The 24,600-nt window shown below is 41.0% G+C and overlaps 1 protein-coding gene and 1 long non-coding RNA gene across 2 annotated transcripts in view; one reads left to right on the top strand and one right to left on the bottom strand.

Moving 5' to 3' along the window:
* CLYBL (citramalyl-CoA lyase) overlaps nucleotides 1-24,600 on the top strand; it is a 144,457-nt gene that overhangs the window by 49,502 nt on the left and 70,355 nt on the right. The window lies entirely within an intron of this gene.
* Nucleotides 20,129-24,600, bottom strand: part of LOC142046090 (uncharacterized) — a 19,459-nt gene continuing 14,987 nt past the window's right edge. Inside the window, exon 3 of the long non-coding RNA XR_012655001.1 lies at nucleotides 20,129-20,738. This is a non-coding gene — a long non-coding RNA (uncharacterized LOC142046090). The remainder of the gene's footprint in view (nucleotides 20,739-24,600) is intronic.

The following is a 24,600-nucleotide window of genomic DNA, read 5'->3' as shown; positions in this document are numbered from 1 at the left end:
GGCTCATCACCACGTGGAAGATAAGCGTCTCCTAAGGCCTATTGTTTTTTCCTAATGGCCCATGTCCTTGAATAGGCTCTTCCTCACCCACCTATCTAGACTGAAAGCATCTTGTGTAGTGGGCGTTACCCAGGTGTAACTTACAATTGAAATACAGATACATAATCAATATTCATAACTTCAGATATAAACATGATATCTACATACAAATAGGATATTCAGCAAATCATAACTTTTCCAATGACACCTCATGTGACTTATCTTGCATAAAATACATCATAATTATGTCATAATCATATCATCATATCACTGTGAAGAATATGGGGTGCAGTGTCACAACAACTGTGATATATATTGTTATGAATTATGAACTTATTCATTAATAGGTATTAGTTAACGTTTGTACAGTGCTTCAGAAATGTAAAGCACTGTGAAGGTATAATCATTTTATCCAGTATGAATGTATAGTTTTGGCACAGCGCTCTGCATGTGTCTATCTCTTCAAAACCTGTTTGGTGAAGACATTTAGAACTTATTCCAACATCCACTGAAAGTTTCTGAGTTTTTTCCATTGCTTCAATGGGAGTTGGAAGACCTCTGTACAGATTTGTGTTTTGATTAGTCAGCTGTGTTGGATTTCCCTAGCACAAATTTATATATGAAATTAAAGGCTTCTTTCAGTCCTACATAACAGTCCACCAGAGATCACTTATAAGCACAATAGCCCTCAACCTGCCATCATTCAATTTGTGACTTCATCTTTCAGAATGTCTGACAAAAATATAGAAATTCAACCAGGGGCGGCTCCAGGCCCCAGCACACCAAGCGTGTGCTTGGGGTGGCAAGCCATGGGGAGCACTCTGCCGGTCGCCGTGAGAGCGGCAGGCCGGCTGCCTTCGGCGCCTTGCCTGCGGAGGGTCTGCTGGTCCCACGACTTCGAAGGCAGCCTACCTGCCATGCTTGGGGCGGCAAAATGCCTAGAGCCGCCCCTGGATTCAACAACAACAACTTGAAGAAAAGCATAAAATCCTCTATATATCCCTTTGACATAGGTAGTATTTCTGTAATCTTAGTTTCAAAAAGCAATATTTTTGATAGCAATAACTTACAGAGATAATAAAATAACTTAGCTATTTAGCTCTAAAATGAGTGACACAAAGCACCTTGTTATGAGGCACAGTTGGGAGTTTGTTTGTTTGTTTTAAAGGATCATCAAAGAGTAAATAGTAATAATTTGATATACAGCGGAGTCATTAAGCTGCCTTTCATCTCCAGTTAACAGAAATTCACAGTACTGCACTTATCCAGTAGACCATGTTGCATATTTAAGACCTGATCCTTATTGAATCAGGACATTTTTTCTGAGTAGTAATACAGGATAGGCCCTTAAGCAATCTGTGCTTCTTTATATAGCTATTATAACCTTTCTTCTCCTTCAAATATGTTGCTGTATGTCAGAATGAAAATCTTGCCTCCTTCTAAGGCAGCTCTCTAGACATCCTTGGTAGCAAATGTGGTTTGTGTGTAGGATTGCTCTGTAACATCTCCCTTTTGGTGAGTAAATTTCAAATGTGATTCTTTTTTAACTGTGCTGTTGATTCCTCAGGTGTTCTGTGACAGCAAAGCTTTCTGGCCTTGAGCTTTATACAGACCATTTGCCTTTAGAACTTGACAGCATTGCCTAGTATTCCTAAACTGTTATGTATGTCTGTTAGTTCTAATTGTATTTATTCTCTAGTGTTATGCCACTTGCTTTTAACCAAAACGTTTTGAATTAAACTCAGTGATTGAACACAATAGACCATTCCCAAGATAGAGAGTAGAATCCCTCAAACAGCTTTTTATTTACATCTCCAATTTAGCACACACCATAATCTCTTCAATTCAGAGTGAAGTAACTTATCTCTGTTCAACAGAAGACAACATGGGTTACTTACTACTGTTTAAAGCCCTAGTTCTTACATTAGCTAACTGAATGTTTTCTCCCTCTGAATCACAAAATTACCTTGCATTAAACAATTTATAGAGCAAAACAGACATTTGTGTTGAACAAACTGAATCTGAGGTACCCAAAATATTGTGAAGCCATATCTAGTTTACTAGAGCATGCCCAGAGCTATGCATGTATTGCACATTAAAATACCAGTTCAGACTGAACTTCACAAAATTGCATACATCTGTCTGGTCTCTGCCTTAGAACAAAAAGACACACCAAATGGTGTCCAAAATGTTAGGGAAGTGCAAGCAGAGTAGCAGGGTAGCTTCCTGCACTTAGCATTAAAATCACGCAGCTGCCTAGCACTGAGCAGCAATACTAGTGTTGGTTCTGGAAACACAGATTAGAAACTAGTGTGCTCCAACGTCAACAACTGCTACAAAATCATAGTTCATGCTAACCAAAGAATTGTTTTACAAGACCTCATCAAACATACAGATTTCCTGCTTTAAACTACTTTCATAAGTGAAAATGTTTCATTTATTCAGTTTTTGAATTTATCACATTTTGACGCCACTTTCAACACATTAATGTGCACAATTGTTCGCCCACATGTACAGTGCATTTCTGTTCCCATATATGAGTGCACAAATTTTCAAAATCCAGCGTGTTACAGTGATAGATTTTGATACTACTGGAAACCTGTACTCCAAGGCTGCCAGCATTTTCTTCTGGCTACCAATACTACACAGGAAAATTACAGCCTAGCTGGCTTCCTGTTTATTGATAAACAAAGTGGCCAGCCTAGCAGTGGAGTCTTATAAGCACTTTGAACCCTTTGTGAAAGGATAAAGGGAACCCCACTGTTTTGTGTGTTTGATTGCGATTTACATCTTTAAAGAGGCTTGACTGCCCCGATATTCACGTTCAACTTCTGAATGGATGGATATACTTTGATATGTTACATATTATCATATAAGCCTATTACATCTGTTTTTTTTTACTGCCGATGTTTTTCTGTTCCTATCTCCAGAAAAATTTACATTACTATCAAGTACCTGTCCAAAATGGAAAAAATGCACCTATATTTTTCCCTTCATTTCTGATCACCACGAGTCCTGTTAATGTTGACAATTTCCCACTTGGAAGCAACGTAGGCATGACGACTATGACTTCACATGTTAAGAACATTGTTTATAAAAAGGGGGGGGGGAAGCTTGCCTCATTCTCTCCCCATACATCTTTAAGTTTGGTATTAGGTTGCCCCAAAACACCCATATTGCAGCACATAATACCGAAACTGAGAAAACTTACTTGCATATATTGTATTCCAAGGATTCAAAATATGATCATACATAAAGAGAATGATGTCCTGCAGGTGTGCATTTTCTTTTAGCCTAACCTGGTTAGATTAAATTTTAAACTTTGGTACCAACTAGACGAAGTCAATATTTTAGTAGTTAACTGTAAGATGACTTTAGCAATTATTTTTAAATACAAGAAATGTAGGTCATTTTAATTGTATTTTCATTGTCAAAGGGAGAACTAATACATGTAAACATGGTTTAATCTATTTAAATGAACTTTCCACATAATCCTTACAATATGTAAATAACATTTTGTTATGCCTTAGAGATAGCATATGATTGGACTCATGAGACTCCATTTATCTTGCTGTACAGTTTCCTTTATAACTTCAAAGGGAATTTTATATATTTATAGTGGTAGCAGGGTGTTAAGTGTAGCTAGACAGAAATTGTACCTCAGCTATTTAGTTAATGCCAATAGGGATTAAATTAGATTTTATAGCTGTTAGTAGAAGTCTGTTTTGTAGCTAACAAGTGGGATTTTTAAATCCTGGAAAGCATAATCCTATTATAAAACTGGCAGCTGAATTAACATTATCTAGGAAGCAAGTCTTCACGGATTAACATTTTTGACATTAACAAAGAAAAACTAATGCTACATGGATATTAGATGCTTTTCCCAAAAGTAGGAAAAAAGGAAATGTGAGTATAGGACAAAATGGCACAAATACTGCAGCTAAGAAGCACCTAGGAAAAATGAGCAAGGGAAATGGAGTCAAGAAATGAAATCTGGAATTTGCATTGTGCTGCCTGTAATATGAAGCAAATGCACTGGATCTGAAAAGGCTCTGCAACTGCCACTTCATATGTTAACCTTGTGCATAATTTTGTATGTGCCTTGTGTTAATTCAGAACTATCTAATGTTACTAAGAGGTGAGACCTTATCCTGTGAGGTTCTCAGACACCTCAGTTCTCATTAGACACAGGGAGAGTTGAGGGCTCTCAGCACCCCACAGTAGAACTCATCACCTCAAAGGAACCAGCCTTTAGAGACCAGACCCATAGAGACCTTGATTATGCTTTCATGATTAGTTTGGAGAATAGTTGTAAAACAAGAAACTGGTATTTAAGTCAGTTGTAGCCCTCTTGAGACAATCAGGGGTTCACTTTAATTTAAAAATTTGAAATACCTTATTCCATATATTAATAAACTGGGAGACATTGGCTGGAGATGAACTACTAGGATAAGTAGCATCTATGTGTGTCAACTAAAAGCCTTCATCACACAGAGTCTTATTTAAAGTTACAAAGAACAAAACATTTTCAGTAGTGTTTATTAATATGTCTACAGCAGGGGTAGGTAATCTATGGCACGCATACCAAAGGCGGCACGTGAGCTGATTTTCAGTGGCAGTCACACTGGTTCAGTCCTGGCCACCAGTCCTGGGGCTCTCCATTTTAAATTTAATTTTAAATAAAACCTCTTAAACATTTTGAAACCTTATTTACTTTACATACAACAATAGTTTAGTTATATATTACAGACTTCTAGAAAGAGACCTTCCAAAAAACGTTAAAATGTATTACTGGCACGCGAAACCTTAAATTAGAGTGAACAAATGAAGACTCAGCACACCACTTCTGAAAGATGGCCGACCTCTGGTCTACAGTATGAGTTGTTATCCACAAATACAGCAGAAATCTTATGACAATGAAAGTGATATTTTAAAAAGTAACTTTTTAAGAGGAATGCAACTGCTAAATACACCACAGTTACAAATAAATTCAGAATTAGTGAGTAAGCTCTTTCAGAATCTTTAGTAATATTGTATCCAATGTCCAATATGATTCTAATTGTAATAATCACTTTTGTCTGCCACCTTTTCTTGCAAAACTCTTCACTTTTTCCAAAAAGCAAGTTTCAGTAATGATGCTGGACTATGATTAATTCCTAATGATAGGCCAAAGCTGGAACACTTAATTCAAAGCATTTCCTCCCAGCGTTGGTTCAGATGAAGTGGAACTTGAATCTGAGTCATAGCTAGAGGCAAGTTGCATTATCCAAAACTAAAACCTAACCATGGTTTTGCAAACCCAAAACATGACCTCGCTGGCCCTTGTCCATTCGTTGCTAATCATACCAACCATATTACCAATTCTGTCTGCTGTTTAATATTCACTAATGCTAGATATACCATATATTGTGAGTATGGGAGTGACTAATGCTTGTGTTAAGCCTTTGAGTATCCCAGTGTGAACTGGGTGTTTCCAGAAGCTTCAGTCTATTTAAGTTTTGTGCAGTTGAAATGCTGTCTTCTCTCTGGACAAACACAACACACGAGTTCTCACTATACTAACCATTACAATATGCGCTTGAAAAACTTTCTGCTTAGGTTAAATTTTCAGAGGTCCTCCATTTTGTGCATGCAAAACATTTCTGTGTGCATGTGTACATCAAGGTTTTACGTGTGTAAATCAATCATTGAAGTCATTGGGGCAACGTGCTTTTTTAAAATTAGACATGTGTTTAAATGTTTTGCTGGACTGAGGCCCAAATACTTAGTTTTACAATTATCTAACAGGTTAGTGTATAAGGTTTTTATGTACCCAAAATGCAGGCCTGGTTTCAAAATTAGTTCTATTTGTGTAGTTCAGACTTTACCACAAGAAGGACATTTTAACATATAAACTACAGAAATAGTATAAGTTTAGTAAATTGCCTCATCTCAAACTCTTCTCTTATAATGGGTATTTGAGGGTTTTAGTCTCAGAGGATGAAATCTTGACTCCACTGAAGTTAGTGGCAAAACTCTCATTGACTTCATTTGGACCAGGATTTCATGCATAGTGCATGTTGTGCGCATCTACCGCAACAGTAATGGCCTCTTACTGGAGGCAGTGGTATTTACCTGGCCTCTGTAATGGTTCTGTGAAAAAGAACTGTGCTCCAACTCCTCTTCTAAATGTTTTTCTCTTCTATACATTAAAGATTATTGTGACCTTGTAAGGATGCTGTTAACAAACGCTGCTTTAAAATGTGCTAATATCACCTAATTATTGTCCTAGTTCTATGAAGTGGGGAACACCTCCTGAGAAGTGAGTGTGGAGGGTATTCATTCCCTGGAACAATTAGTCCCTTCATTAGGAAAGTTGTATATTTCATGTCCCTGGCAATGCATATTTTTGTTTGAGGCTACATGAAACTTTCCTTATTACTAAGGTAACTATCAGCCTCTTTAGCAGTTCAGAGTTTGTTTCAAATTGTGCTTCATGTGTTGGGAAGGAATCAAAGTTGGCATCTAAGCCTGGATTGTTTTAAAATATGTAGCTATGTCTTCAGCTGGTGTAAATTGGTTTAGCTTCATTGATTTCATCTGAGGGTATGGCCCAGCGTATCTAAAGCAATTCTCAATTTAGAATAAAGAAACATTCCTTGCCCATGATAGAGTGGTTTCTGAGATCAGTGGCTGCTGCCTGATTTTGAAAGTAAAGAATTTATCTTAATGAGACCAGGGAAGCAAAAGATGCTTGTCTTGTTGGGGTACTTCTTCAGGGCCAGAGTATAGCTACAACAAAACAGTTTCAGACCAATCATGGTTGAGAACTGGGCTCCATTTTATCCCAGACTGGCTTATAACTCTATCATTATTGATGTAGAATGTCCCTTACCAGTGAGGACCTGGTGAGAGACAGAGATGCAAGACAGCTGCTTCTGACGATAGGTGAGAGGTTCATTACTTGAGGTTTCTGCCAGAGGGAGTTGCCCACATGCATTTTTTTTTCTTTCTTTTTTTTAACCACTCCTGTTCAAGGAAATAGAATTCATGTACATCTTGTAAATAAGCAAATTACTCTTAGGAAACACCAGACTGCACATCATCAATTGCCAAAAAGGAAACTGACATACAAGACCCTGAATTCTGCAACCACACAGCAAAGGGGCAACAGCAATATATATTGAAGACCAGTTATTGCTATATAATTTGATTATCTGCAAGTAAGTGAAGTAGAGCATTTGTTGAGTTGTTTTGTTTTTGCTTTGGTAATTTTTGGCCTTTGAACAGATCGAATGAGTCGTGACATGGGAGTGGTGAAAGTAAAACAACCATTGTGGAATCATTAATCACATATTTGTCTTCCACTCAGTTCGCTTCCAAAAAACAATGTTAAATTGATTGAATTTCTGGAATTAATTTGGGTTCGAGATGAAAGGACCTGATTCTCATTTCACTAAGGCCCCTTTACACACTCGGGGAGCGTAAAGGGAGTTTAAAGAGGGAGTAAATTACTAAATTACTAATCTGATCTGGGGGCCAGCTCCTCATAAGGCATAAACCAGCCTAGCTCTGTTAAAGTCAGTGGGTTATCTGAAATGGTGCCATGGAAATGTAGGTTTGTCTTTGTTTAATATTATGCAGCCTGCATTGCCACTACTTTTTTTAAAAAAAAACAACTTCTTGTTTTCATCTTGAAAATTTTCTACTCTGTATTTATTGCTTGTATAACTCAAGGAGAAAAATTGTATGTTTTATTTACAGCTCATACAGTTGTTTAGCCACAATGTTGGCTTTGCTTTCATGCCATTTCCCCCTCATTTATTTTTTATAATAGTCTTATCCCATCCTATTAGCACGCTTGCCTCATCCCTCTTCACTTCACACTGCTGTCTTCAGCAGTGTGCAATCAGCAGTGGTTATCTGACAAGAGACATAAAATATACATCACTTGCAGTTATTTTGTTCAGTACAGTATTAGTTGTACAACATTTTTTGTGCTTTCCTTTCATATGAAATGGAGCCATTGTTACCTGTGCTTCCCATTGGGTGCTACTATCACCCCAGTGTACGGTGTTCTTCCTTCTTTTGGGAAAGTGTGGACGTGGCAAAGCTATTCGCCTTGCAAAGCACAGTTCAACTTCTCTTGCTGTTGGCCTAAGACTTGTATTGCCTTTGATAATAAATAACTCATGTCCACTTACATTGTCAATAAATTAAGATTAAGATTTTCAGAAGCACAGATAGGGAGTTAGGCACCTAAGTTCCATTGGCTTTCAATATGAGTTGGGTACCTAACTTCCCTTTGTGCCTTTGAAGATCTCCCCCTAAAATTAGTTATGTTAATTGTTGTTACAAAATCCAAAATGCTGGTTATCTATAGATATAGATATCAAGAGCCTTAACCTACAATGTTAGGTAATGAAAAGCTTCCTAAAGTTCATTTACTCTTGAGCCAGAAATTAAAAATGCAGGGTACTGGATTATCTCCTTAATTGCATTGACCTATATATGGAGGTCTCTAATCACACCATTCTTCTGGTCCAGCTTTAGGAGGAGGGGCAGCTCTAAACTATTAAGAACTGTAGGCGGGCTAAATAGGGGCTCTTGGCTATCCTGCTGCTGTTGTTGATTAACTTTTTTTGTAATTATGTATTTCCATCAGGGATGCAATGGTTATCACCACTGCTAATGAGATTATTCCCACTTCATACAATTGCAATGTTCTGCTGGTTCCCTTTTGGCACTTTAGCTGTTTCTTTCACTCATACTCTCAGTGCTTACCAAGGTTGTTCACCATAGTTTCTTTTCTGGAATCATGGAACTGGACAAACTGATTTTTCATCATTCCTGTAGCCACAAACCAATATGAATAAGGTGACCAGATAGCAAGTGTGAAAAATCAGGATGGGAGTGAGGGGGCAATAGGCACCTATGTAAGACAAAGCCCCAAATATTGGGATAGTCCCTATAAAATCAGAACATCTGGTCACTCTGAATACAAATGTCATACCTACAATGTGTTGCTTTCTTAGCAACAGCAACAGTTGTGGAGTAGTTCAATTCTTCTTGTGCTTCAAAGCAGACACAGCTCAGCATTGCTAGAAGTTTTTACATGTGCCACTAAAATGTAGCACAATAAGCTATCAGAGAAACTTAAAGAAAGGAAACACACATGCTCTCCTTGTGTGAGTCATCTCTGTAACCTAAATAGCAAGAGTTATTTATCCCTGACTTCACATCCCATTTCCCACTGAAAGAAAGCTTGATAAGGCATTATCCTTTCATTCTAAGATTGAAAAACTTGTAGTCTTCTGCTGGGATTCTCCAAATGCAGGGCACTGTTCTCCCAGGAAATGTTAAAAGTTGTGTTGTCATCCAAAAGGTAAGGTAGAAAAATGGATAATGTTGTGGTGTCTTATTTGTACAAAGACATTCTCCCTTCCCCTGGCGGGAAGTAATCACCCTAGAAATTTTTTTGATAAGAAGGGAGATGAGTTGCCAAAATAGGGAAAATATATCATGAATTGTCTTGTAGGAGAGACCAAATATTAATGCATGTTTTCAGAGTATAACAGAGAGGAAAGTCACAGAAACAAGCTGCAGATTCCAGACATTCCTTTTGGCGGAGCATGTGAAGGAAAAAACAGATGAGACTGTGCATCCCCTTTGAGACAACTTTACAGGTCATAGATCTGGCCTAAACAAAAGTAGTTTTCTAATCTACTCCTTTTATTCTTCTAACCCTTATGTCAGAGCTCCAGCAGAGTCCCGTAAGCAGTGCAGAAAGCCATTCTGACAGTGGTCCACCCTCCTTCCTCTAGAGACAGATTACTCAAATTCCAGGCCATAGATCACAGTAAAAGTATCTGAAAGGTATTCTTTGTAGAATTCCCTGGCTCCCTTATCTGTTCTTGAATAGTTATTTCTTTCCTTCCTGAGTACACCAGGAAACGGGCAACTCTATAGTTTACCATTTACTCAAAATCCATTAATGAAGTCTCCTTAATGTAGAGATTTCAGAGTGGATTCAGTGTACTATACGATGCTAAAACAGACAGGTGGCTTTCACCTGTACTAGAAATCATGTGGCTGAATAAACATGTCTGTTGCCAAGAACTATAAATGCAAGTGCTGAACTCTGTTTCACTGCAGCCCTGGAGCACAGAGACTTCCTTGACTTCATGCAACTGAAGTGGCCACACAAGAAGTTCCTTCTACTCTTTCTCCTCTTCCACTAGAATCAGTCTAAGGGTCCCAAAGACAGACTAATGAGAATCCCCAATAATGGAAATGATCAGAGTGGTCAAAGGTAAGGGATCTCCTCAAGAAACCAGAATGCGATTCCAGCTTACTAGATATGAAGCTGGTGAGAAAAGATCTACAATCCTTCAAGAAAAGGGTCCTCAACCAGGTAGTCCTCATAAAACTGCATAATACCTTGGTGTTAGCATACACCCCCAATTTCTTGGGGGGAAAAGACTAAAATTGCTTCCCTTCTTCAAAAATCAATATCCGTGCTAACTGGGGCAGAAAATTATTTGACAGATCTGGACTCCTGCCATCAGGCCACAAAGATAAATCTGGGAACTCATCACTTGGTTGAAATTTGGGTTGAGGGATCTCTGTCAAGAGATTTCATTAGAGAGACAAGATGGGTGAGGTAATACCTTATATTAGATCAACTTGTATTGATGAGAGAGACACACTTTTGAGCTTAAAGCTCTGTGTAAGATCAAAAATTTGTCTCTCTCACCAACAGAAGTTGGTCCAATAAAAAGTATTACTTCACCCACCTTGTCTCTGTAATGTCCTGGGACCAACTTGGCTACACCAATACTTCATACAAGAGATTTCTCAGAACAGAAGGGCCCATGTGTCCTGCAACAAGTACAGAGAAAAAGGATCTGCTACTTAAAGAATACTTCTCTTAGAGGAAATTGTTTCTTTCTGGCATTTCAGTTTATCCTTTCTCATCTGTGTCTCTCATTTTCAAACTGCTGATGAGAGACAGGCTGGTGTTAATTCTGTTCACTCTCTTCAGGCTTTGAAGAGCCTGGATCTTGGAACTGAAACATCAGCAGCAAAGATAAATCAATAAGATTTACATTGCAGCACAATAAACCATGTAACTCATCCTTGAGAAGTCGGAATTCCTGTCCCTGGCAAGCTGCTTCTTAAAGGAAGGTTTTACTGTCGACCTTAATCCAGTCTAATCTCCCCAATCTAATGTTATGTTCATTTCTACTCTAGTCCAAGAGAATAGTAACATTAAAAACATTACTAAATTTGGAATATTTTTCCAATATTGTATGAGGTCAGTAATCTCAGACTATGTAAATGCTCTGTATGGGATGCCCTGAAATTGCAATAGAAAGGGTTTAATAAGGGATTTATATAATGCTACAGGAAATGAGCTCAGCAGTTTTTCTATATCTAATCTATCTGTCCTCATCCTCAAAGGAAACCTGTGTAACACCTTCAAAAGATGACCCTGGGTGTTTACATTGATAACTTTGCTAGACACTTAAAAATCATGGTCTTAATGAAGACACTGGATGTATAATTTATTACAACTATCTGTAACTCACTAACAACCTCCCTTTCTGTCCAATGACTTCAGGAGCGTTATCAGGACCACTCCACCTTGAATGGTCCGTTAGAATACCTGCTAACCACTTATGCTAAACAATCTGTTCCACCCTACATTTAGCTGTGATATTCCTTGCCTTTCGTAGACCTGAAGAACAAATGGGTGTACCCTGAAAGCTTGTCTCTTTCACCAACAGAAGTTGGTCCAATAAAAGATATTACCTCACCCACCTTGTGTCTCCACTATCTTGGGACTGATATGGCTACAGTAACGCTGCATGCATCTCTAGAATCCTGTTTCTTCATAGAAGGCACTAGCTGCTGTAACTACAAAAATTAATTTCTTATTTCCTTGGAAAGTGGGCAGTGGGAGAACATATTTAGCTAGAAACCGTATTACCAGTTAAGAAATTAACTCTTTCATATCTCAGTGTAATTCAGTGGTATCTAAACACAGCTGTATGGCAAAAGTGCCAGTATTAGCACAAAATGCATCTGAGAAAATTTCCTTTTGTGCCAAGACTGTGACATTGCATTCTGCTGGAAATCTATTTGGCTCAGTTTCATGCATACCTAGCAGATTTAGCAGATTGTGAAAATGAATGTTTTCCATTCTCATGGCTGATTTTTGCACACGTCCGTTCACACATCTAAATCTTAGTTACATGCTGCTATAAGAATGAAAGGCTGTAATTTTTTTCTTTGGAAATTGGGAGTGCATCATGCACCACAATTTCTGCTTACAAGTCCTGCACAGAAATTATGATACACTTGTTTTAGAAAAATCAAAGTGATAGGGGAATATTTTCCTCTTGTTCTGCATACATATCCACCCTGGATTTTAATAGGAGTTTTGCACATGTATTGAGGAGAGAGTGTACCCCCCTAGAATGTAAAATAACTGTTGCCATGTACTGTAAACATAAATATTTAAACATGACATTTGCATGTGACATTAATAATCCCTTACAGATTGTCACAAATCCTATATTGTAATTATGGTGCTAGCATCAAATGTCAATTGTTGAGCTACTATTAGTGTACAGTTAGTTTGTCTGAGTGCGTACATGTGTAAACGTTGCAGAGGTGAAAGTAATCCAGTATGATCCGGTACGGCGTGCCAGCAAGAGCCAGTATGCTGTGCCGGACCGCACCAGCTTCCACAGCGGGGATTTAAAGGTCTCTGGGCTGCCCACGACTGTGGGCAGCCCAGAGCCCTTTGAATCCCCCCCGCAGCTCCAACAGCCAGGGTGGGGTCAGGATTTAAAGGGATCAGGACTCCCTGCAGCGGCAGGAGCTCTGGGCCCTTTAAATTCCAGCCCCAGCCCGGCAAAACTCAAGGTTCCCATGGCGGTCAGAGCCCCAGGCCCTTTTATTTGCCTCTGAGCCCTGGTGGACTCCCAGCCACCTCCGCAGCTGGGAGTCCCTGGTTGATTTAAAGGCCCTGGGGTTCCCACCCACAGCCAGTGCCGCAGGGCCTTTAAATCTTGAGAGGCACCACCTCTTCCAGATGAGGCCACGCCCCCCTCAGGACTCCGGCAGTACCGGTAAGTCCTGTAAGTTACCTTCACCCCTGGAATGTTGTATCATTTTTATGTTGCAGAAATAATGTAGGCATATATATGCTGAACATTTCTTTTTTGTGTATTGAAAACAGCCATCGAACAGCAACTAGCAATATAATGGATTTAAACAGGGTCATGACACTAAAGCTAGTTTATATATGCGATGCTCCAAAAGCATCGGCAGCACTGCAAAATTTAAAAAACTCTATTTTATGACATCACAACTTTTTTCTGACATAATTTCACCATGAAAATTTACAATTCTATGTTAACTTTAAAAAGACTGTTTTCTACAGCATCTGCCATCCAAAGGTATCTAAACGTTTTGCAAACATTAATGTATCTAGCTTCAACTATATAATCTGTTTTACAAATAAGGAACCTGAGGCAGAGAGAGCTTAAGTGACTTAACAACCACCTCACAGAAAAACTGTGGCAAAGTTAAAAATAAGACCCAGCTGACTCACAAAACCATCCTTCTAAGCGTTGTAATGCTTTGCAATAACTACCTTGTCTAGTTGCTCTCCCCAAATTATTAGTGCTGTGTATGTTTTTATTCTCTTCTCTGTTAAGATTTGTTGCTTTTTCTGAGCCCCATCATCATGGCACCAAAATAATTTAAAATGCCTCATCTAAAAGGTAAAGAGGATAAGGCAAAGGCAGAAATGGCATCAGTAATAACATTGTGCCCCCGGGACACTTACCGTTCGTGCACCCGAAGCATCAATTAAGCCTATGGCTTTTATATTATTCCTCAAAGAACATCATCTCTTATTCTGTGAAGTAATACTTATGGTTCTTCACTTCTCTAAGTCAACCTCTGTGCTGACTGGTGTAACGAACTGAATGGTGACCCAGAAGGAATAAAGCTAAAAGGTGAGTTGTTGGTCATACTGTGAAAGGTCCAATGAAGTAGATTCCAGTTGTTACTAATTTATTCAGGGTTAAATGGTTGCACTGCATGGGGGCCAGCAGCTGGGGGCGATGCAGAGCAGCACCAACCCAGCAGGTGCTCAGTGATACACAATTTAATTTGCTCCTGGGGGAATTCTGCACCACTGCGCAATGTAGTATTTGCAGAAATTAATGTTGTGCATGCAGAATTTCATTTTTTCCTCACAGGACTGGGCTTCAGAGATGTTGGCCACCACTAGGGACCGCTGGACATGGCAGAGCCCAGCTCACAAATAGAAGACAAGGCCTGGGGGAGGGGGAGGGAACTTGAGGGTTCCCAGCATGCCCTGAAGGAAGGAAGTGGCAGCACGCAGGAAACTCCATGCATGCCCGGGACCCAGCATCAGGCTGTTTCTCCCTCTGTATCCCTGGGGTCTAGGAGGGTAGAGTCTGCTACTGTCTGAGTTGGGGGGGAGGCGCAGTTGGGCTCTGGGGGTAGTGGGTGCATGAGTGTCTAGGCCAGGGGGTGGGCCGCAGCTGGCTTCTGTGCAGATAGAGATGAGGGTGTGAGTGTCTGGGCTTTGGGGGGGTGCACCTGGGTTCTGGGGGGAGGGGTGTCTGGAGTGGGGGGGCCGTGGCTGGGCTCTAGGAATAGGAGTAGGGGGTGTGAGTGTCTGGGCTGGAGGGACCCCATAGCTGGATTCTGGGGAAAGAAGGTGTTAGTGTCTGGACCCCGGCTGGGCTTGGCGGTGGGGGAGAGGCAGAGAAACAGGAACTGGGTGGTCGTAGGTGTTTCTTTAACTCTCTATTCCTGGTGGAATTTTTGTGTGAGCCTGTATTGTTACAGACGTACTTTCTGACAGGTAATTTGAAATAAATTATCAAAATAATTGAAACTGGCATGATTATGTAGTGTTATTTTGACAAATAAAATTTGCAGAATTTTAAAATATTGGGCACAGAATTTTTAATTTTTTGGCGTAGAATTCCTCCAGGAGTAGAAATGTCTCTAGGTGCAAAAGACAAGTATGATAGCTGCACCGCACTGGGACTGGGTTCCGTACATGCTGTCACAGACACACACGCAAAGCTAGCTCCACTGGCTTGGTGAAGGAAGAGGTGAGACATGGTGCTTCTCACACTTTCTGGAGACTTTAGTACCAGACAGGAACTGTGCTAGATTTGAGCAGTTGTGCTCAGAGGAACTTGAGATTATTGTAACTGACCACTGCATAGTGGCATAAGGAGAGCAAGGATCTCTGCACAGCTCTGGTGTTGTTATGGTATTTCGACTCTAGAATCTAAGTCTGCATTGACACATTATCTGTTACAGACACACCTAGGCTAAATCCTGCACTGTTACGTGGGCGTTCTGACAAGAAGAAGACAGCAGAGAGTTTATTTCTTCTCACCCACCCCCCTCTGCACCCATGTAACAACACACTAGAATACCAGCAATACCTTGTGATCAAGTGTGCCCTATGAGTGGCCCTGGCTAATGTGCCATGTCTGCTACTGTGTACGTTCAAGACCTCAGTCATCTAGCATGTGCTAGCCATATTTGTGTAGCCTCCACCTGCACTGACAGCATGACTCTCGTAACCATTACATGTCTGGCATTGCTCAGTTTCTCCCCCCTCCACACACATCCATGGCTCCAGCAAGTGAGAGCATAGAAATTCAAACAAAAATTCTGTGTAAGGCCAGGGGCAGCTCCAGGCACCAGCACACCAAGCAAGTGCCGGGGCGGCAAGCCACGGGGGGCGCTCTACCAGTTGCCACGAGGGTGGCAGGCAGTGTGCCTTCAGCAGCATGCCTGCGGAGGGTCTGCTGGTCCCACGGCTTTGGCGGACCTCCCGCAGCCGTGCATCGAATCCGTGGGACTGGGGACCTCCCACAGGCAAGCTGCGGAAGGCAGCCTGCCGTGCTTGGGGCGGCAAAATACCTAGAGCCACCCCTGTGTAAGGCCCACTCATCTCCAAGTTGATCAGGACTATCTGAATAGCCAGTACAGGAAATGTATTAATATATATTTATTTTGGGCGCCTTTGTATCTTGTCTACAGAAATGAACAGTAAAAAGTTATATTTTTATGAATGGGCTTCATAGCTGGAACTAGCAGAACATTGAACAAAACTGCTCTGTCATTGGTTTACAGCTGCACAGAGGTGGGTGAGAAGAAGCTGTTGTTTTTATCAAATTTGTTCCATTTCTCATTTTAAAATTTAGGTTTCCCAAAGTTGCTGGCTTTGGAATCAGTCAGCCCATGCTCTCCCTGTTAGCTATGTTTCTTTTTGTGGTAGAAATCTTGTCGTCTTATTGCAGGAGAGTTCAAATACTCATTTGGGTGATAGCTGGCAATAGAGTGGCATTTGGGAGTCTACCAAAGGCAGTGGGCGAGATTTTCAAGGCGACTAAGCCACTGCTGCACTGCTTTGAAAATCTCAACCAGTGTATCTTTGCCTCTGGGTATGAAGCACCTAACAATATATTGCTCCTGAGCAGCTTCCTCTGGTTAATGCAGATTAGCATTGACAGAACCAGTTCTTGTTCGAGGGTCCCAATCTCTAATGCCAGAAAGAAAAAATGAATAACATACAATCAAAATAGTGTGCATCCTATTTGCCATAGTGCATCCTAATAAAACTGGTGATTTTTAACCCCTTACAGGCTGGATTTAATCATTCTAATTCCTGTAGTACTGATTTAAAATTGACATTTTATGGAAACCAAAGGAACATCAGAATGTAGGAAATATCTCTATTAAAATATGGCATTCTTGCAACTCCTTGGATCAAATCATGCTGCACAAGTGTTTTCTGTATAACAACTGCAAATGCCTCTAATCAGGATAATCACTTGTAGCTAGGGCAGTTTCTGGGTCATATTTTTACAATGTATATTTGAACATTTAAGCCATGACGCACTTTAATTTCTGCTAATTTGTTTCTATTTTAATTTTTGATAGAATTGCACATACTTTGTTCCGGCAGAATTTTTTTAAATGTTTACATTCGTGTTACATTCATCATACTTTTGTGAAAGTCTGAATTCTGCTTAAATTTTCTGTTTTGTATGAAAGTTTTGCTAAATTGGAATGTTACAGCATTCTTTGTTTATACTGTTATTTCTATACTGGATGTGTCGGAATACTGTCTTGTTTATGTGTTCCTTTCTTTACTGCTTTTTTTCTTCGGCAGAGAGAACTACAAAGTAATTAGAAATGATAATTTTCCTTTGGCAAGTAAAAACTGTTAATAGTTGGAAAGTTATGTTTTTAGCATTGATTGCTAATAAAGCACACCTCTTTCTGCCAAAATCGTGCAATCCAATTATCAACATTTCCCCAGTCTCTCTTTCTGTCTCTGCATGAGCCTTTCTCACAGAACTGGATTCACTTCTGGCTGTTTTGTTCGTGCGCTCTGTCAAAAAATATTTTCTGCATCTCTAATTTCATCAAGATATGCTTGACTGGGATCATCAAAATCACTAAGAAGTAGTGTTTTAATTCAGAGTTCACCAGGTTTGTGGTTACACAGCTGAACAACTGAAAAGTCAGCTAGGAATTATGTCACAGTAGTTTGTTAAAATGCTGAATTACTCTTTATATGGCAGACTGCTATAAATGTAGGTTCTCATGAAATTCCAAATCTTAAATGTTAGTGGATAACACTTACTAAATAATGTATGTGTGTCTGTACAGTCCATAAATATGTCATATAGACTTATAGAATAGGCCGCATCCCATTTAAAATGATTCACATTGGAGAAGGCCCAGAGATATGTCCAGATCCTGTTGTTGTTTGTTGTTGGTTGTTGTTGTTGTTCCTTTTTTGGAGAGACATGTGGCATACTTTGAGAAATCCTGGTTTAGGAAAAATGATGATAAAAGTCTCTTTTTATTGCATTCACAGTAGTAATGATAAGTTAACAGATGAGAGCTCCTATGTGGATACTATCTCATCTATCAAATTTCTAAGATACATATCACCCTGGTATACAATCCGTGGTATCCTGGCTAACACAAATTTAGTGGTCTGAGAGACAAATGTGGATAGACCGGACTATGGATTTAGAGAACAAAGGAATGAATGAAAAGGAGAGAGATAAGTGTTAAGGAAAGGAGTGAGGATGTCCATGTACCTCTCAACTGTACCTCATTTTTGGGAATATCATTCATTTCAGTCCCAAAGCCATGTCTCTTCCGTCCAAGTTTGATTTCCCTTTACTTTTATTGCTGAAAACTATTTAAATCAGAAATAAAGAATCATGAAACTGAGGTTATAGAAAGAGTTATTTACACTAAACACTAGATTATACTAAAGGAAGGTATCCCCAGGGCTGGTGCTACCATTTAGGCCAACTAGGCAGTTGCCTAGGGCACCAAGATTTGGGGGGGCCAAAAAGCAGCATCCCCAATTTTTTTTTAAAGCGTTTCAGCGGCCGCTGCGCTGGGAAGGAGAGGGACTCTGAGCAGCTGGCAGGCATCCCAGGGGTTCCCTGGGTCAGTGCGCTGCTGCTGGAAGCCAGCCCAGGGATTCCCCTGGGTCAGCACGCTGCCACCAAGAGGCAGCCCAGGGGTTCCCATGGGTCAGCGCACTGCCCTGGCAGGCATCCCAGGGGTTCCCTGGGTCAGTGCGCTGCTGCTGGAAGCCAGCCCAGGGATTCCCCTGGGTCAGCACGCTGCCACCAAGAGGCAGCCCAGGGGTTCCCATGGGTCAGCGCACTGCCCTGGCAGGCATCCCAGGGGTTCCCCTGGGTCAGCACACCACCGGCAGCCCAGGGGTTCAGGCTGCCGGTGGCACGCTGGCCCAGGGGAACCCCTGGGCTGCCTGCCGGTGGCTCAGACTTCCTTTCCCTCCCAGCACAGCGGCTGCTCCATCCCATGTGATTCTTCTCATTGCCGGCAGTGGTGCCGGTGGCTGGCCAGAGCTCTGAAGCTCTGCTTAGCACATGTGGCACGAGCCTGGGACAGGCACGACAGCAGGGCTTCTGGAGCAGAGATGAGCTGGGGTGGGGAGATGCTGCACGGCTCCCGGGGGGAGGAGCTGCCGCGGCGGTGCGGGGGGAGCTGCTGCAGAACTGGGGGAGGGGGGGGCAAGGTGGAAGTTTTGCTTAGGGAACGAAACTTCCTTGCACCGGCCATGGGTATCCCCCAGGATTTTCAGTTTCCTGCATAAATAATTACTTTGTGTCCTTCACTTTGTCATTGTCACACACTGTGTCCCACATTTGGGCCTTGACAGGTTGAGGGGTACAGAAGCGTAGAATAAAATGGAAATTAAGATACTGTGCTTTTAAGACACGTTGCCGTCTCAATGGGCTTGCAGACATGATCTCGTGATCGAGGAGTATTGGTAGACTGCTGGGAGACACAGTCTGGAGTGGACATTTAGCTGATGGTCTAAGGCCAGGTCTGTACTTCAAACTTATAATGTCATAACTATGTCACTCAGAGATGTGAAAAATCCACAGGAGAGCTGCTCCGATTGGCATAGCTATCCCCTCTTGTGGAGGTGGATTAACTATACCAACAGGAGAGCTCTCCCGTCGGTGTAGTAGTGTCTTCACTAAACCACTGTGGTGGCTTTTTAAGTGTAGGCCTGCCCTAAATATGTACAGTTGCAGCAAGTGTTAACCTTTATGAGTAAAAGTGCTTTCCGCAGGTGATTCATTTAGTTGTTCATAGTGTTCTTCCAGGTTAAAATTTAGCAGGGAAGCTGAGTATGAAAAATTGACAAAAATTGAACTGTCTTTTATTAGGGGGGAAGATGTGAAGCAGTCAAAGTAATCATTAAGATTCATTAATGTCAGTGCTGGTGCAGAGTTGTGCTAGTGGCAGAATGTGGGCCAATAAGCCAAATTCATCCTTGGTGTAACTCCAGTGGTTTTCAGTATAGTTACACCAGGGATGAATTTGGCTGAATATGTTTAGCCAGGGAATTCAGATTAGTGGATGATTGTTTTGAATGTTTGTGATGAGCTGTTCATTAGCTCTGTTTCCCTTGGCTGCTGATATAAAATAACTGACAGATGAAATGTGAGATGCAAAATTCTCCTCTCACATGCTTGGATCCGTTTTATTTTGTACCACATGTTACACAATTGGAAATAGACTGGAATCTGTAGCTCTTATTTACTACTTCAGTAGCATAAACACAGAATACAAAACCTTTTGGCGTAATTAATGTTATACCATCAGGTCCATGATGAGGTCATTTCCATCAAAGACCAAAAAAGCAACCTGATACTGTTTTTGCTAGTCAGAGGAGAGGTTAAAAGTGGGCAGTCTAAATCTTCAAAACTAGACCATCTAAACCAAGGAGTTGGTAATAAAATATAGAGTCTTCCAACATTAGTTCTTGGGTTCAGATTCATCCCTGGTTGGTGTGATCAAAGGTTTCAACCATCTGACAGCAGCTTTGGTGCGCTGTGTCCAATGAGTTTGGTGTTCAGTCCAGTTCACAAGAAGTAATGCTGCTGAGCATAAAAAACAGCAACACAATTGATGCTTGTTGGTAGTCTCTCTTATGCTCTCAGCAGAGCGCCAAGGTCAAAATGCAGGTAGGCCTTCCAATCTAGATGGAACTGAAGTCTGTTTAACAGTTTTCTTGAAATGTGCTACAGGTTTGGACTTTTCAGGATTGAAGCATAGGTCAGTCCTGTGTGCTGTAAAACCAAATTATTGTTTTAATAATGTCAGATATTACTATTTTGTAACTAAGCCCCAAAACACTGAAGACTTTTGTGATATAGATGAGACCTTAGTCACAAGCACTGCCACTCTGGCTTGTTCACCAGCCCCTTCTCCCCAACCCCAGCAAAAAATAAACAAACAAAACAAAACAAAATGCCACACCCAGAAAACAGCATCATGAACCTAAAACCTGGATGCTATTTTTAAAAAAAATCTAAAATTCAAGCTTTGTTGAATTAACAAAGCTGAGGCTGCAAGTTGGTTTAGTGCATGCTGTAATTAAGTGTCAGCTTTTACTAAGTCCTAATTAAAAAAACAAAGATTTTTTTGAAACAATTTGGAAAAAAAAAGTTTCTTAGTGATTAAAAATGTCAAAATACTTAATTTTTCTAACAGCTCCAGTCCAAAAGCTGATAGTGGGTTAGGGGTTCTTCTAATTTTCTGTGAACGTAATGAAGATAGCCTAATGGCTTGTATTCCAAGTTTGTATTTGTGCTACATAAGTTAACTATTATTATTCTTTATTACAATTCCGAGTCCTGGTGCTTGTTTTTCAGACTCGAGGTGCTGAGAGAGTAGTGAGGGTAGACTGAGCCAGGTCTTTCAGGGAATGTCTACACTGCATGGGGCTGGGTCTGCGGGCTCAGGCTGCACCACTAAAAATTGCAGTGCAGCTGTTCAGGTTCGGGCTGGAGTCCAAGCTCTGAAACACCCTGAGGAGGTGGGTCTCAAAGCCTGGGCTTAGGGTGACCAGACAGCAAATGTGAAAAATCGGGATAGGGGTGAGGGGTAATAGGAGCCTATACGAGGAAAAGACCCAAAATCAGAACTGTCCCCATAAAATCGGGACATCTGGTCACCCTACCTGAGCTCAACCTGAGACCGAATAGCCACACTGCAGTCTTTATTCCCACAGTTACGCCCTGCAAGCTCCAGTCAGTTGTCCAAGGCTCTGAAACTCAGTGCTGCGGGGTTTTTATTGCAGTGTAGACATAACCTTAGAGCAGAGAGCATCCTGTGTCTCAGCAATAACCACTCCAGCCAACTGATGGGCTCCAGAGGGAGTCCTAGACGGTCCTTCATGGAGAGAAGTTGGCAATAACACAGGGTCTTCAGGATTGGATTTATAAAGTTGGGAAGAATTCCTCTCCTGTGACTCAAGACCTTGGCTGGAAAGACGATGGCCTTGCACAAGAATTGGATGGAACTCCCTTAAGAGCCTGTCAGTCCCTTGCATTAATCAGCAAGAGGGGTTGCTGCTGAATGACACAAGGCACTTCTTTCCCACAAGGGCTGAGTCTGCTGCTTCCTCAGGGTGATCTCATTCCGGGCCAACCAGAGGAACAAGAGGCCGGAACTGGAACTAAAACTCTCGTTTTCTGCATGACTGGGCAGAGAGTACTAACATTAGAGCCTTTTTATAAATATATATTTTGTTTTCCCAGCATTAGAGATTTTATTCTTACCCTCCATCCCTCTCCCTCCTTTCTTTGCCAGAGGCGTGAGCATACAAGGAATTCTTTTCTACATGAAGTAGAAGCCTGGATGTGGGTTTTGAGGTTTGTCCATCTCATTACAATGAATGCATCACCTGCATGACTCAGTCGTTCTCCAGCTGCCTGGGGAGCGAGACCTACAAGGGCAGCCCTAATGATAATCCTCTCTCATTATGGTGCCTACGTAGTGCTGCTGCTTGTGAGGGAAGGCAAGCTAGTCAACAGCCGGTTTTTCTAGCTGTGTATAGAAACTTTCTGACCAAACTTTTTATCATAAGTTTCTCTAGGCAGTATACATTCAATTACATTAATAATAAAAACTTTGCCAGGAAGATAAATATGAATTTTCTCTGCCTATGCAGTATTTTGAAAAATATAAAAATGCAGCAAGTAATTGTATACAGTAACAAAAATTGCTTTATACAACCCGTAGAAAGACAAGTGTAATATTTGTAATAAAAATACTTTCTATTTTGTCTAGTGGTACCTATTTTCTTGTGTTCCAGGAAAGATACTGAAACTAAGTAATATTCACTAAGTCCTACTTTGTTATGAGTATGTTTTTCCATGGTTATAGTATCCCACGCAGTTTTTAAACAAGGGTCCATTTTCTAGAGGGTCCTTTTGTTCTCATCATTCTTCAATAATAGGGGTAAAATAGGTCTTGATATTTTACTAGGTAAATCTCTTTCATGAGCAAACCTAACAGTACCTCCACGAGCTGCATCAGGAGTTTTGTCCTTGTAAATGTGTTTGTTAGATTTAATATCATTCAGAGTTCTTTTACTCCTGGGGCAGCAACACCATATGTGAAAGTGTATGTCTTATGTACCACACTTGTTCACCCTGCATTAGAGGAGTGGAGTAAAGATGCTTTGAGGAAGGATGGAGTTAAATAACTAGTGAAAAAAGGTTTATTGGGATTTATTTTTTGTGTAGTATATAAAGGAGTTTGGCAGCTGCATGCCAAATTGAAGCCCATTGGTCAAAGGAGACCTCCTTTCCCAAAAATCTCTCATGTCATAGTTGCATTTATCTTCCATATCCAAAATGGTGGGTTCCAGGTAAAGCCCTGTAGCATTTATTTCCTGAGTATTTATCCTTTCTGTGGCTCCTATTCTGCCATCTTTTTTCTGCAAGTAGTTCCAGTGAAACCTAGGGGAGAATGCAGAGAATATGGTAGTATTCAATGTGAGAAAGGTATTAGGGAGAGGTCTTCAGAGTCATAATGAATCAGTAACATTAGCAGCATAATATTCTGTCAATACAGAGGGGTATCAGCATGTTTAAACGGTGTACCCAAGGCATCTGTATTGAAAATCTTTCCATCTTTGAAAAAGTGACCTATCCTTTTCTCAGAGTTTAAAGATGTGGGTTGCATTTGCTGGGGAATCTTTGGATGAGCATCAATGATTTTTACTTCATAAATTACAGGCCTCAATGGGAGGAAAACTCCTCTCCATGAAAGAGCTATTTCTCTCCCATTATTCTATTAGGAAACTCCTCTCCATGAAAGAGAGCACAAGACTTGCCCCCAAACCCTTTGGATCCTCCAGGATCTGCATAGATCCTAAGAGGCCGTGGGATGCTAGGCCAAAAAGGGCTCTGGCTTTTTGCTGAATGTGGGTCTCTGGTGGCCCTCTTTCTACCCTAGTGGTGCAGCTCCACCAAAATCATGTTGAGAGAGATTCTGCAGCCAGCTGCTATTCTTGAATTCACCCTATAAGGGAGAGAACTAGGCAATGAGGATGGAAATATAATGTGACCTGGGGTAGCATTTCTTCCCCACTCTCCCAAGCTCTACAAGGCCAGTCAGAGGATTATGTCCTCCCTAACCCTTCTCATCCTGCCCTGATCTGCCTCCTGCCATCTCTCCTTCCCCTCAGATTGCTGAACTCATGGAGCTGTCAGCAGGGTGGGTACAAGGGAAATAAGGAATGCCTCCACAAAAGTGACCAATTCCTTCACCCCTATCCCCCACTTTACTCCCCATAGCTGGAGGCTCCAAAAGCATCTCTCAGAAGGTACAATTTGGCTCTCTGTTCTTGCTTCTGATGGAAGGACAGAGTAGTATGACCATATTTTAGAGGGTTCCCTCCAAGACCCTCTCTCTGAGTGACAGATGTCCCTGCTAGAGCAGGGCTAGTCAAGCTTATGTTTGGTGTATGGAAAATGTTTCCTAAATGATTGGATTTTTCTCCAATTTTCTCAATTTAAAAAACTCCAAAACATTCCATAGTATTTCTTACATATTTCTGTGTAGTGTGACAAAGTTCCTCCTCTACCTTGATGGGTCCTGCGCTTATTGGCAGATTTGCTCACCTCAGTGATCTTCCCC

Source organism: Chelonoidis abingdonii, chromosome 1, assembly GCF_003597395.2.
Source record: "Chelonoidis abingdonii isolate Lonesome George chromosome 1, CheloAbing_2.0, whole genome shotgun sequence".
Taxonomy (NCBI): Eukaryota; Metazoa; Chordata; order Testudines; family Testudinidae; genus Chelonoidis; species Chelonoidis abingdonii.
This window is presented reverse-complemented; position numbering and strand designations above follow the sequence as displayed.